This window comes from Rattus norvegicus, chromosome 3, assembly GCF_036323735.1.
Source record: "Rattus norvegicus strain BN/NHsdMcwi chromosome 3, GRCr8, whole genome shotgun sequence".
Classification (NCBI taxonomy): domain Eukaryota; kingdom Metazoa; phylum Chordata; class Mammalia; order Rodentia; family Muridae; genus Rattus; species Rattus norvegicus.
This window is the reverse complement of record NC_086021.1, coordinates 78,828,207-78,841,955: the sequence shown is the minus strand read 5'-3', so window position 1 is coordinate 78,841,955 and position 13,749 is coordinate 78,828,207. Positions and strand designations below refer to the sequence as shown.

The following is a 13,749-nucleotide window of genomic DNA, read 5'->3' as shown; positions in this document are numbered from 1 at the left end:
CCCTGGGGCTGGATGGTGACAGGCTACCCCTGGCTTGTTAACAACCTTTTAAAGTCAGTCTCTTTCCCCGCTCCTGCTTTGGGGACCCACACCTGTTTCTCAGGCTGCCTGCATTCGATCAGGTCATGAAATTCAGTCTTTTAGATCCTCCACAGAAGCCAAGTTCCTTGGCCATGAATGATTGCCACTCTGCTGGACTCCTTTTCCTAGAAGATGCCCTGCTGGTGTTGCCATAGGCCCAGGAACACAGCCTGGGTAACTGCTCATCTCTGGACAGTGACTGCCCCTGCGGCCTCCCCAGGGGAAGCACAGACATGTTCTGAGTCATCTCGGTTACTAGGAAAGCTGTGATCCAGAAAACGCCACACTCTGTGAATGAACAGTGTAAAGGCTGCATCTCCACAGTGACATGGGCTCCCCTCTAAATTATATCAAAGCACAGCTAATAATGCACGTAACACATTGTTAAACATATATAAAAGCACAAATGAAAACAAATAATGTTTTCAACTGTTTTGTTAATACTCTGAGTGAGTGTTCTCATGTTAATAAATCAGAAGATCGGGCTGGAGAGATGGCTCAAAGATTGAGAGCACTGATTGCTCTTCCAGGGGTCCTGAGTTCAATTCCCAGCAACCACAACCACAACCATTTGGTGCCCTCTTCCGACATGCAGATATATATGCAGAACACTGTATATAATAAATGAATAGATCTGTAAAAAAAAAACCACTCAAGGCTGGCTTGCTTCTATTAAAATCCGTAGACATTATTTTGGGAGGCAGTTTTGGGTTACAGAAATGTCAACCAAGAGCAGAGTCTATCTCCCTTCTCCTCTCAGCAGAATCTCCTATTAGAGAAATCCATCAGGTGTCACACTGATACATTATTGTTAACTTTAGTGTTAACATTGTTGTTGCCAATACATTGTTGTTACTGATACTTCATTGCTAACTTCTGAAGTTCACTCAGGTTCCACTCTTGGTGGTATCTATTCTGTGGGTCTTGACAAGTGCACAGTAACATGGACTAACCCATCCTATTATCTTACAGAACACACCCACCATTCTAAGAACCACCACCACCCCTGGGAGCCACCGATCTTTTTACTGTCCCACTATTTGATAAAGTGATTTATAAGTCTGATTCTGAGTTTACTGCTTGCTTTTGGATTATGCTGCTGGCCTGGCAGAAGGGACCAAGCTCTAAAGGTTCTGAGCACTCCTGAGCCCTGGGAAATTATGTTTTCAGTCCCATCCACAGCGATCCACGGGGGCTTTATTGAAATTTGGCAGGTAAATGTTTCTCCTCAGTGAAGTCCATCACTGCCCTTATAAGCTACTAGAACCTGATGTATTATCAATATACATATGTATCTGCATACATGGGGTCCATAATAGGACCATAGGCTGGACATTTTCAGGCCCCTGTTTAAATAAATATTCTCTCTATACTTCAAACTTGTTTTCAAAAGCCATTTGTTGTTGTTGTTGTAGTAGTAAAATGTCACTTTACATTAAAGGGACAGATGAAGGGAGCTTTTCCTTTTGTAAACTATTGAATATTTCAGGTGGCACCAGGTGGCTAACCGGTGGCAGCTGTTTCTCATCCTATATAAGGAGGGTAGGGCCAGGGCCAGGGCCAGGGCCAGGGCCAGTGCAACTGCTCTGTCAACAAAGGCACCCACCCACCAAGCCTGAAGACCCAGGTTTGAGTCCTAGGACCCACAAAATGAAGGAGAGAACCAGTTCCTCAACTTGTCCTCTAATCACTCCCCACATACACACCCACCCCACACGCACAACCCATGGCATTTGAGCCATGGCATGCACACATGTACACACAGCACCAAAGAAATCAAATCAAAGACAAGATAAGAACATCTGCTATCTTGAAAAGGAAACATCATTATGTTTCAAAAATGGTGGCAGCGATGGGCCTGGATACCCGCAGTGTCAACAACAGCAGGCTGAGGCAAGAAGCACTTTTAAGTGAAAAGGTGGAAGGCAGTGGCCCTGTGGCCTGGGAGATTGTGGTTGATGGCATCTGTGCCATCTGTAGGAACCATATTGTGGATTTCTGCACAGAATGTCGAGTCAACCCAGTTTCCGCTACTTCCAAGGTGGGCTCTTGCATGCACCTGTGCTGCTCATTTCTGCTGACTCTTGCTGGCTCAAGACACAGCAGGCGTGCCCATTGAAGAACAGAGGGTGGGAATTCCAAAAGTGTGGTCATTAGGAAAGGGCCTTCCCTTGAAGCCGACCCATTTGTTATTAATTTAGCGGCTTGCCTTCCTGTTAATTATAAATGAAGTAGAACCAGGTGTTTTCTCCTCCATTGTCTTTGCAGCTTGCTGTTCCTGTAGCCATATTGTATTTTGTCAAATAACGTCCAAAGAAAGAAAAAGTTAAAAGAAAAAAAGCATCAATACACTTTCGGTTCATAAAAATTTTAGGTTTAGTATTTGAACAGACAATAAAAGTATTTGCCAATTACAGGTTTTCATAACTATCCCCCCTTCTATCTTTATTAACTTTTCATATTTTTTGGATAGTCTAATATTTAAAATTTGTAAATTTTTTGTGCAAGTGTCTGTGTGCATGGTTGTGTGGAGGCCAGGGACACAGTTCAGGTGCTATTTCTCATGAATCACCTACCTTGGGTTTTGGGACAGTCTCTAGGTGGCCAGGAGTTTGCTAAGTAGGCAAGGCTGGCTGGCCAGGGAGCCCCAGGGAACCAGGGTCATGACAAGCAGTATTTTATGTGGGTTCCTCCTCCTCCTGCTCCTGCTCCTCTTCCTCTTCCTCCTCCTCCCTTTCCTCTGCTCCCCACTGACCCCTCCCCATCTCCGTTTCCTTTTCTTTTTCCTTTTCCATTTCCTTTTCAGATGGGTATGCATATCTTCATTGAGTTGTGCTTGCTGTCCTAACAGTCCTGAGCTCTCAAAATCCCCATCCCAGCCTTCCAAGTACCAGGACAGCAGGCACACACTGTCATATTCATAGGTCTCAGTTTCTTCCCTTAGAACAAATCACATGGTACCCAGATATTTCCTATACACCCTCGTCTGATTTCCGAGCGTGTTTAAGGCCCAAGCTTCCTTCTTTGCACCTCCCTCACGACAGTTCCTGCTTATACTTCTCCCTGGCGCCAACTGGTTTGCGTACAATAATTGTTTATTACGTTTGGCATTTTGTGGCTTGGAAAGGTCTGCCTTGTTGGGCAAGCTCCAATTCCTAGAGATTACAGGGGCTCCCGACAAGAACAGCATTGTGACACGCAAACCGACCAGCCAGAGCCAGACTTCTATTTGCCCTACAACCCAGAGGCAAAATTCTTCCAACCTTCACCACCCCAGGACCAAATTCCAGGCAACCAGAGAACACTCCTAGGTCTTAAAGTCATCCAGAACGATTCAAACTGCAACGTCTAAACTGCTCACTCTCCCAGCACAAACCTCAATGAAAGCCCTGACCAAAGCTCTCCCCACCCCACAACCCTCCACTCCCTCCCCGGTGCCTCCTGGCCACGCCTTTCCGTGTACGCCTGCATGGCAGGTGTTTTCCCTCATTTCTGGGAACTGTGAGTGTGAAGCTCTTCCCTAAAGCCCCTCCTGTTTCTCCACAGGCCACACATGACTGATCGTATCAGAAAAGAATGTAGGACAATCTTCTAGAGCTTTTCCTGCGCTGATGCAGATGCTAACAAGCCATAAACGTAAGAAAAGAAAATGAACTGGGGAAGAACTAGGAGGAGGGCCATCCTGTATGCTGCGGACAGCAAAGCAGAGAGCGTGTCTGCTTCCTGTGTGTGCCAGTCTCCTGCACACACTCATGCCAGAATCCACAAATTTGAAATAGCATCTCCCCGATGTTTCTTCAGTTATGGGTTAAGATTTTGTTACCTTTTATATGTCCCTGGCAAGGGATCTGTTAATATTTATGTCATAGGCCTTCCTGGGAATGAGTTCATTTAAGTAAACATTAATTGCTAGTCTTACTTTATGCTCTGATTTCCTATTGTCCATAACTCTTCAAAATTATCTGGGGAATACTTTAATAAATGTCCCCCATCTCCTTTTAAAAATGTTTATCTTAAAAATGTAAACAATTTACTATTTTTATGTCTGTTTACCACATGCATGCAGCACCCACAGAGGCCAGAAGAGGGCACTGTATCCTCTAGGACTGGAGTTATATTTGGTTGTGAGTGCTGGGAATCAAACCCAGGACCTCTGGAAGAGTTGTCAGTGCTTTTAACTACTGAGCCCTCTCCCAGCCCCATCATCATCTAGACCACTAATGCTTTAACAGCATCCTCACATTAAAAAAAATGGGTGTTGGGGATTTAGCTCAGTGGTAGAGCGCTTGCCTAGCAAGCGCAAGGCCCTGGGTTCGGTCCCCAGCTCCGAAAAAAAGAAAAAGAAAAAAAAATAAACGCCTCAGTGATTAGTAACACTGGCTACTCTTGCAGTGGGCTTAGGTTCAAGACGAAGCAACCATACAGCGGCTCACAATCACCTCAAACTCCAGTCCCAGGGGATGGGAAACCTCCTGACCTCTGCAAGCACCAGGCATGCATGCAATACACATACATCCTTGGGGGCAAATACTCAATAAAAATAAATTATTGAAAATAAAAGTAGGGCTGGAGAGATGGCTCAGTGGTTAAGAGCTCCCCACTGCTCTTCCAGAGGTCCTGAGTTCAATTCCCAGCAACCACATGGTGGCTCACAACCATCTATAATCAGGTCTGGTGCCCTCTTCTGGTGTATCTAAAGACAGCTACAGTGTACTTATATATAATAAATGAATAAATAAATCTTAAAAAAAAAAGAAAATAAAAGTAAATGTCAATTGCCATAAGAAATAGATAATTTAAATAAATCCAGCCCTCCTTGACCTTTGCAGGATTCTGCACGTCTATAGTCTTAAAGCAGGGAACAAAACTATTCAAATGCCCTGAGGTGAGGGGGTCCCTCTCTTTAGTGGTATAGCCACTAGCTAGCTGCCTATCTGCCACTAAATAACCCCTCCCCAAAATTCATGCAAGGGACAGTAATTAAATACAGAGGATCACCAGAAAAGAAAAAAGGAAGAAAAGAGACAAGTTAGGAGAGGCACTCCATGTTAGGAGAAGAAAGATCTCCCCAGGAGTGAGAATGGGCATAAAAGACCCTACTGGGGGTGCATCTCTCTCTCTCTCTCTCTCTCTCTCTCTCTCTCTCTTGCGCGCGCGCGCGCGCGCGCACATGAAATGGAAACTATCAAACCACTGATATTTCCACAGGAGCGCCCCATGAATACGGACACCTGGAAGGGTACCCCACCTGCCCATGTGGAGCACCCCTCTTCTCTGTCATTATACTGTTTGCACTTTTCTCTGAACCTCCAGTTGGAGCCGCTTTCCTCACCATCTCCTCTCCGATGGCTGCTGCATCTTGTGAATGATTTCGGAAAAGCTCTGTGCCTTTGAGTGTCTGCCCCGCCTTCAGCAGGTACCTGCATGGGTTCTGCACCAATGAGCCTGGGCGTCACCACCAGTCGGCCGTCGGTTGTGTAATCAGAAGGTGTGAGCAACACAAATGCCTTTCACCAGTGCACCCGTTCCTTAGTTAAAAACAACAACAATGCCCACGTAGGGTTGCGGAGGACCAGTCTGCCAGCTAGGAGTCTGTGCTGTTTTTGTTTATTTGATGTGTTCTGCAGTGCTGGGGTCACGTGTGCTAGTCCGGTACTGAACACTGAGCTACATCCTCAGGTCCATTTAAAGCCCACAGGTAAGGTCTTGTGTGTAGAAGTCACATAAGCCAATGATGACATCAATGCCTTGTGCCACTCTCCTGATGCCACCTTTCATGGTCACAGACCTGGACACTCAAAGGCTTTAGTTTCTCTTTTACATGCAGGACTAGTCTCATGTCCCCAGGAACTGTTCCCTTGGTGACCGTGTGTGTTTGTCCGGTTGCACATCTTCCCTCCGGCCTGCACTCACGGTGGACACCATTCTCCATCTTGTTGTAGAAAGAAAACTTGAGCCATGTGGACACCCGAGGCTCCCTTGTCTTCTGACTCCCAACCAGGCTCAGGAGACAAGGACACTTGCAAGAAAAGAATAAGTCGGGGCTGGGGATTTAGCTCAGTGGTAGAGCGCTTGCCTAGGAAGCGCAAGGCCCTGGGTTCGGTCCCCAGCTCCGAAAAAAAAAGAACAAAAAAAAAAAAAAAAAAGAAAGGAATAAGTCAAGGCATCTATTCCTTTAGCCCCCACTCTGCGGGGCCATCACGGATGTCACATGCCAGCAGCCTCTCCTTAAGATCTGTCTCCCATTCTGCCCAGCAGCTTCCCTTCCAGGCCCAGGAATCGCTGCAAGTCCCCGCTGTTCTCACTCTGGAGCATGAACCACCCCTAGTTCCTTTCCTAAGCATCTTAGTTATGAACCCCTATTTAATGCCTTCCTATGCTACCTCATTTAGGCAGATTTCTATTTCTTGCTAGAAATTGCCAGCCACACAATCCAAATGATAGCTTTATTTTTAGATGTCATTCTTTTGTTCTTAACTATATTGCCAAACATGAAAATGGATATAATCAATACACAATACTGTTAATAACAGAAACAATAATGATAATAAACTTTGAGTGCTTACTAGAAAAAAATTACCATGTATATATATATATTATTTACAAGTCTCAACTCACAATACCTTCTCAAGGAGCGGGCAGGATACTTCCGAAATGATGGCAGATCCCTACCTTTCTTGTCTTTGTGACTCACCGTAAGTGTGATCTGGATTTAACCTCTTCTTTTTAATTTTGAAACAGAAGTTCTCACTACATTACCCAGACTAGTCTTAAAGTTATGATCTTCCTGCCTCAGCCACCCAAGAGGCTGGGATTAGAAGCATGTGCCACCATGCCTAGCTTAGGGATGTCTAACAGGCAGAGCATAGCACAGTGATGGGCTACCAAAGATCAGGTTACACAAAGACCACGGCCTCTGTTTACAGCTGCTTGTTCTTGCTCAGTTTTAGGGGGAAAGTCGCTGTGACTTGTGTTAGAGCAGGGAGATGCACACAGTCAGTGTGTTAGTGGGACTTTTCATCGCCATGACACATTACTACCCACAAACAACTTTAGGGGAATAAAGTTTTGGCTCATGGCTTGCCCATGTACTTGGTTAGAACACCACAGTAGTGGGAGATTATGGAAAAGATGTTCTTTGCCTCATGGTGGACAGAGAAAGTAAATTACAGAGAGGGCTCAGGTGAGATGTAACCATTGAGCACATATACCAGTGACCTATTTTCTCCAAGTAGGTCCTGATTCCCATTTGAAAACACACACACACACACACACACACACACACACACACACACACACACACACACAGTACAAATGCTGTAACAGGGGCAGGTCATCCCATAGGCTAAGTGGTGACTATCCAGGACCCAGCAGCAAGGTCAGAGCAATCTCCGAGCCTCTCTTTCTAACTCTATTTGAGCACAGCGCCCTCTCAAGCGGGGCTTTTGATGTTCAGATGCTAGAGCAGCTCGTGTCATTCAGAAATTCCACATGCAGCTGTGTGCTCTGTCCCTGAGAACCAGTCCCGCCCAGCACTTTGATTACCCTAGCCAGTTTGACGGGCTGCATGTGAGGGTGGCCGGAGTCCCATCTTTGAATGACTTGCTAATAATGTCATCACGTTATGAGTCTATCGGGGGAGTAATGCATTGATTAGCTATAACCCTCCAGATGCAGGCACTCCCCTAAAAGCCAAGCAGCTGGGAATCGGTCAACCAGCCTCTGAGCTTGTACAGGGCACATCCAAGCCATGGCATTCTGCCTTTGGCCCCCGAAAGGCTCATATTCAGATCATGATGCAAAACACACTTATTCCATCTCCAAGGGTCCCCAAAGTCTTAAGAGTTCCAAGACTGTTCACTGCTCAATCTCAAAGTCTTCGGTGAGATTCAACGATGTGAGAAAAATAAAAGACAAGTGATATGCCCCTGTCATACAGGCACAGAGGAAACACTCCCATTACAAAAGAGAGAGTCTGAGGAACAGAGAGGAAGCAATGGATCAAACGGAGGTCAAGATGCGGCAGGGCAAACATTAGCCCCATGTCCCAGCATCACAGGTGAGCTCCCACAGGCTGGGACAGCTCCACTTTTTGACTTTGTCATTTGCGACCCATATGTGGCCTGTTTGAAGCTGGTTCTGCTCTGGGCTGGCAGTGCTTCTTCACCAGCTGCCCCGTGGTCTTGGCATGTCTACCTTCCTGGAGTCTCCACTGTCTTCAGTTTTATGCATTGCCTTCTGAGGGGCAGCTTGCATGCTCCCTAGCCCTGCCACACACTGTCTGGCCTCCTCGTCCTTCCTCTAAGATCTGGGTGGAAGACTCCATGATCCCATCACTCTTGCCTTCCATTAATCTCACAAACCCAAACCATGGTCATCTGGACAACGCCAAGGTCTCCTGCCTATTAGCAATGTAGCCGGGCTCCCATGGACCACACCGAGTACTTGGGTGGCCAAGCAAACAAAGTCTAGGGTAACAATTTCCTAAGCAGCTCTGAGTAAGTGGAAAGATTCAGAAGCTCCATTCTCATAAAATAAATAAATAAATAAATAAAAAACAAAAACAAAAACAAAAACAAAAAAAACAAAGCCAAAACAAAACCCCAAAGGTCTTCCAAATGATTTCACTCTCTTATATTCTTGACCCGGTAACGAATGGGTTTGGCCAGTTTCTGAGATACCTGAAGAATCTCTTTCTTGTGGGTGGCAGAGGAAGCCCGAGTCGATGTGTAAAGAGATGAAGTCATGCATGCACGGGTATTGCTTGATACAGGCATGGCCAACGACTCGGATGCCTCAGGTCCATGGGAGTGGCAAAACCATCCTCGCATCTGAGTGCACATTTTGGAAGGTCACCAGAGGTGCAAAACCAGCAGCTGCAGCTCCCTCCTCCCGAATGACTGCACCTGAGACTGCTCCCCTGGAGAGCCCTCCTATGCCCAGACTGGCTAACACCTCCTGTTGCATATAACGAACGTGCCGAGGCTCAGGCTTGTTGTGAGGTTGGTGCAGAGTGTGTACAGCCCACCCAAATCCAGTTTTTCTGTGTGTATCTGTATGTCTGTTCCTCCTCCAGTCTCTTACCCCAGTCAGCTTTTCAGGCGCAAGCTGTGCAGGACACGGCACCTTTCTTTTTCCTGGTTCGAGGTCCATGGGTTCCTTTAAGCTGTTCTAATCTCTGAGAGCCATGTCCTGCCTATCCGTGTGCTCCTTTTCTGAGCAAGCTTTTCCACTTTATTTCATCATTTGTTTTAGTTTCCCCTCCATTGCTGTGACAGAACAGTCTTGACCAAAAGCAATTAGGGGAGAACAGAGTTTATTCCAGTTCACAGGTTTCAGTCCGGCGAGGGAAGCCAGGGTAGCCACTCACAGGAACCCGAAGCAGATGTCATGGAGAAACGACACTCAGCCATCCTCAGCTAGTTTTGTGCTCACAGAATGGTGCTGAGCCAACGGGCTGAGCCCGCCTCCATCGATTAACAATCATGTCAATCCCTCGGCTGTAATTTCCTTCTCGGCTGACTCTAGGCTGTGTTAAGGGATGGTTAAAGCTAACAAGGACAATACCAAATCCCAGTGTAAACGGCAGCCTGACTGCTGAACTGCCTTGAAATCTCTTCCACCGAACTGGTCCGCCAGTTATATATATGTGAATATATATAAGTACACTGTAGCTGTCTTCAGACACACCAGAAGAGGGCATCGGATCTCTTTACAGATGGTTGTGAGCCACCATGTGGTTGCTGGGAATTGAACTCATGACCTCTGGAAGAGCAGTTGGGTGCTCTTAACCGCTGAGCCATCTCTCCAGCCCACGGTCCGCCATCTTTAAACTCAATGTCAATCAAAGTCTCAGAACAGGACAAAACATAGACAAGTTACTGATCAGAATGTCACGTGTGGGGGCTGGGGATTTAGCTCAGTGGTAGAGTGCTTACCTAGGAAGCGCAAGGCCCTGGGTTCGGTCCCCAGCTCTGAAAAAAAGAACCAAAAAAAAAAAAAAAAAAAAAAAAAAGAATGTCACGTGTGGCCTTGAGTCCAATTCCCGATAGAGTCCTTGTTTGCATCGGAAACTCCATGAGTAGCCTTTTCTATCCATTTCCATTGCAGCAGTTTGGTCTGCCCATTGAACTTGGCTTACGACACTCTTTCTTTAGGCTGCTTCTTGAAATTTCTATGAATTCTTCTCACAAAGACCTAACCGTGCAGTCAGGATTAAATGCCACAGCATTTAATCTTTTGGTACTAATTATCTGTGGTATTCAGATTTCCTATCACTGTGGCAAAATATCTGTTTGGACAAATCTAAAGGAGAAAAGCTGTATTTGGAATGTTGGTTACAAAGTTTTAGTCCACCATGGTGCAGAAGAGCTCTTTTTTTTTTTTTTTTTTTCTTTTTTTTTTCGGAGCTGGGGACCAAACCCAGGGCCTTGCGCTCGCTAGGCAAGCGCTCTACCGCTGAGCTAAATCCCCAACCCCAACAGAAGAGCTCATATCACAGTTGCCAGGGGTTATAGAAAGAACGTCATGGGCGCTGGCTGGCTTACTTTCATTTTCACCTCTTATCTACCCAGCCGCCAGCCGAGGGGATGGTGCCGCCCTCGTTTAGGTGAGGTTCCTGTTGGTTAATTCTCTTTGAAAATGTCCTCATAGACACACCCAGAAGTGTGCCCTACCAGTCACACACTTCTCAATTCCAACAAACTGACTATCAAGAGTGGGGTCTTCAGCCAATAGCCAGTGAAGACCAGAATCTTGTAAACAGGCAAGACACCGTGAAAATGAGCCCTTCTCTAGACACTCCTCCAGATGACTGCAGCAGCCCTAGCCAGCTTCTTTGACTTCAGTCGTGTGAGAGATTATCAGCTAAAACTACCCAGTTGAACTATACCCACATTCTTAAACCACAGAAACAATGATACAAAAATTTTTTTCTTATAAATGACAACATTTAATTGGTGCTGGCTTACAAGTTCAGAGGTTCAGTCTATTGTCATCAAGGTGGGATCATGGCAACATTCAGGCAGGCATGGTGCAGGAGGAGCCGAGAGTTCTACACGTTCATCCGAAGGTAGCCCGGAACAGACTGGGCATCCTCAGGCATCTAGCAGGAGGGTCTCTAAGTCCTTCCCCACAGTGACACACTTCCTCCAACAAGGCCACACCTTCTCAGTAGTGCCACTCCCTGGGCCAAGCATATGCCAACCATCACATTCCACTACCTGGCACCCAAAGGCTTATTCAAACATGAGCTTATGGGGGCCAAACCTAAATATAGCATAATGCAAAATACATTCAGTCCAACTTTGAAAGTCCCATAACCTATAGCAGTCTCAACTGTTAAAAGTCCAAAGTTCAAAGTCTCTTCTGAGAGTCATCCTATCACTTAACTGTAATCCCAAAAGCAAGACAGGAAACCAGCTGGGCAAACTCTAAACTCTCATCTCCATGTCTGATGGCAAAGGGGTCTTCAGATCTCCACTCCATTTCATCTTTGTTGACTGCAACAAACTTCTGTCTCCTGGGCTGGTTCCACTCCCTGTTAGCCACTTTCCTTGGCAGACATCCCATGCTCTGGCATCTTTAATATCTTGGGGTCCCCAAGTCAACTGCAGCTTCACAGCTTCTTGTTCCAGTGTCTGGGATCCACACATGATCTTCCGGGCTCCTCCAAAGCTCTCTTCTCCAGCTCTGCACTCTGTAGTACTCTTATGTTCAGGTTGATCCACTCCATTGCCACTGCTGCTCTTGGTGATCATACTATGGTACTGTCATCTCCAATACATTAGGGTCTTCTGCTGCAACTAGGCTTCACCAATAGCTTCTCATAGGCTCTCTTCATGGTGCCAAGTCTCAAATCCTTTGCATGACCTCTTCGGTCCTAGGCTGTCATCTGCAACTGAGGCTGCACCTTCACCAAGCGACTCCCATGGCCTCTCACAGTGCCTAGCCTCAGCTGCTCTTCATGACCCCTTGATACCTTCAAAACCACCTGCGTGACTCTTATACATCACCAAGTACAGCTGTAGCATGAGGTACAACCTTGGCTATCTCTGGAACACAGCCTCTTTCTGCTCTCAGAAAACACTTCCCAGAAGATTTCACCTCAGTGATGCTGGTCTCTTCTTAATCACCACTAATTCCTTAGCTCCAGTTAACCAACATCAATTGTCTCAGTCATCCCTTCTATTCTGGGTTCTAAAGCCAGAGCCACACGGCTGAAGCTGCTGAGTTCTGCTGCTTGCAGGAGCTGGAACATGGCCCTTGTTCTATTACACTATCACTAGCTTTGTTTTCCAGCTCCTTAACTGCCTAAACTTGGCTGTCTTGGATCTTGTTCTGTAGATTGACCTTGAACTCAGAGATCTGCATGCCTATCTCCTGGGATTAAAGGTGTGTACCACTACACCAGGATTTAAGCTTTTCTACACCTAGAACTTGCTCTGTCTGTCTCAGGCTGGCCTTGAGCTGAGAGATCTGTTTGGCTTTATCTCCAGGGATTAAAGGTTTGTTCTAAAGTGCCTGGACTTAAATTTAGCTGGGTAGGGTCTTGCCCCAGGGTCATTACTCCCTTAATTCAATTTAATATTCCTGAACACAGGATTCAGCACCATTTCATTTCCTGGTGTCTCTTTAGTACTTGAACCAAATATTTTGTATTTTTCCTTTCTCAGCTTGCTCCTTTTCATTAAAATGCTCTTCATAAGAGTGAACTTTAATAACCACACAACAAACTTCATACCAGGCTGTTTTGAGACTTCCTTTTTCAAAGCAATTAATCTAAATCTTTTCACCTTAGCCTCAGGCAGACCCTTGGATAATGGCAAAAAAGCAGCCACATTTTCCCCAAAATAACACAAAAACAGTCTCTAGGCCACATATTGAAATTCTCCACTGAAACCTCTTGGGTCAGGTCCACACAACTTAAATCACTCTCAGTAACAAAGTCTTCCATATCCCTACTAAGATAGCCCATTAAGCCCCATTTAAAGCCTTCCACTACTATCCCAATTCCAAAGTCCCAAAATTTACATTCTTCCAAACAAAAACATGGTCGGGCCTATCACAGCAATACCCCAACCCCCTGGTACCAACTTCTGTCTTAGGGTTTTACTGCTGTGAACAGACACCATGACCAAAGCAAGCCTTATAAATGACAGCATTTAGTTGGGGCTGGCTTACAGGTTCAGAGGTTCAGTTCATTGTCATCAAGGCAGGAGCATGGCAACATCTAGGCAACATGGTGCAGGAGGAGCTGAGAGTTCTACATCTTCATCTGATGGAAGCCAGGAACAGACTGCACAATAAATGTTTTTTTAAGCCATGACTTTTTAGAGTATTTTGTTACGAAGCAATGGCTAATTAATATAGGGTGTGCCTTTGAGATCACCACTAGAGATACACACAGGAACTAAAGCTTGTCCAGCTGTCCCAGGTCTCAGGGGGAACCAGAGCTCCAGGCTGGAGATAAGCAGCCAGACCCAATACCAGTGCACTCAACTATTGTGCGTAAGGCCTTGTAATGAAACAGTGTCCGGTTGGAATTTGTTTATAAAATATGTCATTATTGTTTAAGCGACCTAAGTCCTTAGAAACTGCTGTTGTAAAAATTCACTGATACCCACACTGAGGGGGAGAAATTATCAGTATCTATCAAAAGGCACAAAT

General features: G+C 45.8%; 1 pseudogene; it reads left to right on the top strand.

Moving 5' to 3' along the window:
- Positions 1 to 1,918: 1,918 nt before the first annotated feature.
- Rbx1-ps2 (ring-box 1, pseudogene 2) lies at positions 1,919 to 2,238 on the top strand (annotated as a pseudogene).
- Positions 2,239 to 13,749: the final 11,511 nt, after the last annotated feature.